The sequence below is a fragment of the Limulus polyphemus genome, unplaced genomic scaffold, assembly GCF_000517525.1.
Source record: "Limulus polyphemus unplaced genomic scaffold, Limulus_polyphemus-2.1.2 Scaffold7320, whole genome shotgun sequence".
NCBI classification, from domain to species: Eukaryota; Metazoa; Arthropoda; class Merostomata; order Xiphosura; family Limulidae; genus Limulus; species Limulus polyphemus.
The window spans coordinates 39,265-44,721 of NW_013672930.1; positions in this window are offsets into that span (position 1 = coordinate 39,265).

The following is a 5,457-nucleotide window of genomic DNA, read 5'->3' on the forward strand; positions in this document are numbered from 1 at the left end:
ATCCACCATCACCAACTCTTGGGTTACTCTAATCAACACTATCCATCATCAACAACTCTTGATTATCTAATTAACATCATCCACCACCACCTACTCTTGGATTACTCTAATCAACACTATCCATCATCAACAACTCTTGATTATCTAATCAACATCATCTACGCCACCAACGCTTGGGTTACTTTAATTAACATCATCCACCACCACCAACGCTTGGGTTACTTTAATTAACATCATCCACCACCACCAACTCTTGGGTTACTCTAATCAACACTATCCATCATCAACAACTCTTGATTATCTAATTAAAATCATCCACCACCACCTACTCTTGGGTTACTCTAATTAACATCATCCACCGCCACCAACGCTTGGGTTACTCTAATTAACATCATCCACCGCCACCAACGCTTGGGTTACTCTAATTAACATCATCCACCACCACTAACTCTTGGGTTACTTTAATTGAACAATGTAAATCGCCGCTTTTGTGTTTGTGGCAACGGGACACGAACGTTGGATTCTAAGATTCACAGATCGGCACTCTAACCATTAGGTCATGCCCAGACCACATGAAAATGGTACAGTAAGTTCTTAAAAAAAGGCGTATAAAGCTAATTGTTGTTAAACTTGAAACTTTATTATTATGTTCTGTATTACCATATTACCTTATTCTACCCTGTGACTCTTGGTCACTAGTTTTTCACCCCCTTCTCTGATTCTTGTCCAATTCGATCTTGATGTCATATCCGTCATCTCCAATTGAACAATGAAGTACATATGTGGCTAGAGGAACCAGAAAAGGAAAGATTTAGCTCGGAAAAAGAAAGACACGACTTATTTTAATTTCCGTTGATTATTAAGGAGAACAAAATGTGACATTGCTAAATAACATAGTATCACGTTATTTCCTTCACATCAGACGAAATAGGTCTTCGGCACTTCATTCCAATAACTGCCTAATGAAAGAATGCTACTTTTGTAACTTCCTGAAGCCAGTTATAGTCAAGTTTGGAATTTAAGGATCGTTTAGTTTATTTTGCTGTTAAACGCAAAGCTACACATTTGGCTCTTTGTGTTGTGGCCATCATGGGTATCGAAACCCGATACTTCGCGTTATAATCCTTCAGACTTACCACTGGAAGGGTGGAGTTGTTCGTAGTTCTCTAGTGTGTTAAAACGTCCACTAAAAATAACATCATATAACTGTGACATGGATAGCGTTTTTGGTGGAACAAAAATGTTGTTTTTCAGTGGTGTTAATAATTGAGCCTTTCAAAACTCAAAACCGTATAGTTACACAGTTTTGTAATACATATTCTTAATACACTTATTGTAAAAATAATCTCCTCACGTTGTCTAATTTGTTGAAAACTGCTTATTACGTACTTTGACTGAAAGACTTAAATTGAACTAAGTACTACCACTAAGTATTTTTCACTAGCGCCATCTATTGGATATAACAATAATTATAGTTTAGTACAGAAAAAAAAAATACAATATGTATACTAATTCTCACAGTTACGAGTCATAGTAGTAAGCTAAACGCATCTATATAAGCAAATTAAAATATAACAGGTATTCGAAGTACATACGAGCTAAATAATAGATCTAACCAGTTCATTCAAAACCAATAAAACTGTATGTAATCACTGGTTTGAAAATGCATTGTTAGACCAAAAAATATATTTCAAGCATTATGTAGAAAAGATACCAGATAACTGGAAAGCCACATTTTAAATTACATAAGGTATATTCTAAGCTACAAACGAAAATATTAATGATTTTAAGCCGCGGGGGTGGAAGGAAACGGCATATTATTATAAAGACGAGGGGGGGGGGGAAGAGCGCAAACTATGATTTATTCTGAAACGTGCTTACTCTACGTTTTAAAAGCAATATAATTGTGTGATCGATGTCTGGAGCAGAGTTCAAATAAACAGGACTACAGAACCATAACTACTGGGGAATTTGTTCCTGAAAAGACTAACTCTAATTCTAAATTGATAAACCAGAGAGAGAGAAAAGGCAGCTGGTCAAACCACTACTACCAACTTTTGGCCATAGATTTCTGACTAATATCTGAACTGATAAACCAGAGAGAGAGAAGACTGCTGGTCAATGCACCGCCAACTCTTGGTCTTATCTTTCTTACTAATATCTGAATTGATTAACCAGAGAGAGAGAGAGAGAAGGCAGCTAGTCAAACCAACACCAACTCTTGTTCTTATCTTTCTGACTAATATCTGAACTGAGAAACCAGAGAGAAAGAGGGCAGCTGGTCAAACCACCACCAACTCTTGTTCTTATCTTTCTGACTAGTACCTGAACTGATAAACCAGGGAGAGAGAGGACAGCTGGTCAAACCACTGCTAACTCTTGTTCTTATTTTTCTGACTAATACCTGAACTGATAAACCAGAGAGAGAGGGCAGCTGGTCAAACCAACACCAACTCTTGGTCTTATCTTTCTGAAAACTATCTGAACTGATAAACCAGAGAGAGAGAGGGCAGCTGGTCAAACCAACACCAACTCTTGTTCTTATCTTTCTTACTAATATCTGAATTGATTAACCAGAGAGAGAGAGAAGGCAGCTGGTCAAACCACCACCAACTCTTGGTCTTATCTCTCTGACAAATATCAAGATTTGATGATCACTCATATAAGTGGACCCAAGGTCTGAAGCACATTTTGGGAGGCAAAGAGCTGTGAACCCTCTAGAGTACATGGTTACAAATAAACCATGTCCAGTACCTTTGAAAAAGTTTCTTAAATGAGTAGCAATCATGACCAGTGGAGAAGATTTTGAAAAAAGCAGTAATTCGGAACTCTAATGGTCATTAAATTCAAATTGTGTTGAAATTACAAAACCTTCACAATCATTATCAGTAGGGAATATTTCTTGGAGAAAGGGATATTTCTCCTTAATTATGAACCAATAGACTAGCATTAGTGTAGAACTACTTTTCAGACCAAATAGTAGGATTTGACAATCACTCTTAGCCCCAAAGAGTAAAGTATACTTTTGCCTGTACTAACCACTAAGTCATGCCTGGCCCAGAATAACATGTAAATTACCAATGGAAAAGTTTCTGAAATAGCAATTAGAAATCACCATTAGAGAAGGTTTTGTTTTGAATTTTGTTCAAGGCTACTCAAATTTTATCTGCCACTACCCGTACCTAATTTTGAAATGATATAACAGAGCAAAGGCAGATAGTCAACACCACCCATCATCAACTCTTGGGCTAATCTTTACCAATAAATAGTGGGATTGACCATCACATTATAATGCTTCTATAACTGAAAGAGTGAACACGTTTAGTGACAAGAGAGATTTTTGAAGTAAATAGCAATATATATAACCCCCCTTAATCCTGATCACTGTAGAAAATTTTCAAATAAGTTGAAACCTTCATTAAAGAATAAATAAACTTTGTAAGATTGTAATCGTACACTAATTAGTCACAGAAATTGCCATGTTACGTGCATCTTCAACAGAATACCACTTGGCACATGATCTTGGAAATATTTATAAATACACATATACAGAAACTTCAGCCAAATACAGATGTTATACACGCTGAAGAAACATCAGTACATGCCAGTTGTGTTCAGCGATTACACTTTAACTTCGCTGACTTAACAGCACAACTTCACAAGTTATTTAAAACATAATAGTTCTGCAGTACACAATGTACTTAGATGTAAGTTATTATATCAACACTTAAAGTGTTTCAACTGAGTGTTAAAATCAAACTCCTTTATATATCTTTCTAGAAGTATAAACAAATTAAAAAGATATTCGATTGTGTGCATTGATGTATCAAACCGAGCTTTATAAATCTTGTATAATAGGGGAAAAAAACCCACAAAAAAATTGGTTTAAAAATTGAACAGAGAAAGAGGTTAATATAAAAATGTGATAAAAGAACTGTCAGTTTAATGATGAAGCAGAAACTAACGTACCAACTGTTAACGGAAAATATCTCTCGGTATTATAGTACAACCGAATGGCACAATGCAAAGTGCTTTCCAGAGCCATTATCTTTATAACAAAAATATTATTGTATCTCATACTAAATAGCATTTACAGGAATGATCCTTGATGTAATTGATGACCCAAGATAATAAGATCTAAGAATAACAAGATGTTTTAAAGATGGTTTATGTTGTTGGTTTTAGCCTTGTAAGATCTTAAACCTTATAGAAATAACTTGGAGAAATATTACAGGCAAAATGTGTGAAAGAAGATAATACAGATGATATTGAAGTAATTGTAATAATAATAATAATAAAAAATACACAAAATGATACATCAAAAAATAAAAATTAAAGTCCAGTCACAACGAAGATTTTATGAAGGATAAATATTAACAACAATAAACACTTCAAATGGACTAATCCCATACTGAATAAGGAATATTAATTATAATTCTAAAATTTACTATGTATTTACACAAAATGTGGCAAGCTTTAAGTAAATCTATTTTGTTACAAAAGCATTTTTATTCATACGTCTGTGAACGTTTAGTCTGACTTTGATAAGTTGGAGTGCAAGGTGATGTTCACATGAAGAATAAAAATACTTTGGTCCAACTTACACTACGTCCTCCAAAATTCATATCTAATTTTTCAGTATCTATGTACACTATATCTGGTACTTACTGTCATCTAACACAAACTGTTGATAAATCAGCAACTTAGGTTAAAACAAATTGTTGATAACTCTAGCTTCAAATACATAATACTGTGTTGAACGGCAGGTACTCCGTAAGAGGTCACGGCATGCGCACTATGACCCGCTCCTGGGCACGTAGGGTTAAATTCTTCTCAGTCAATGAAATTATGTATATGTAAGCACATGTAAAAATGAGTGTTATCAATACACCAGTTTCTCTGTTCAACACATTTCTCCACTGAACCTGGATAACATAGGATAGTTTTAAAGTTAAAATGATTGACTAAGTATGTAATATGACAAAAACACAACTGCTAGGAAAAACGAAATTTACTCTACATTAAGTTATGACCAAACTACATCGCATGTACAAGAAAAAGGATATTAACCTCACCCACAAAAACCAAAAATCTTAAAAAATAACAGTTAGAAAACAAAAAAAAAAACAATCGTGAGTTATGTTAGCATAAGCCTAATCTTATTACAAGTTGTCACACTGTTCATGAATTTAATAAAACACAGAAATATTTATAATTTCTATATCAAGAGATTTAATGTTTGATTGTACGTATTCAGTAGAACATTTCTACCAATAGAGGTCACTAATTAAAGAACAGCCACAATGAATTCCAAAATCAGCATCAAACGACATGTTTGGTCACAGAAGTAATATAAAATTCAAGTTTACTTTATGTTGTATTCTGTTTGTCTCAAGATCACTGTACACATTTAATAAATATGATAAAATAAACACACACAACACTAATATAAAAAAA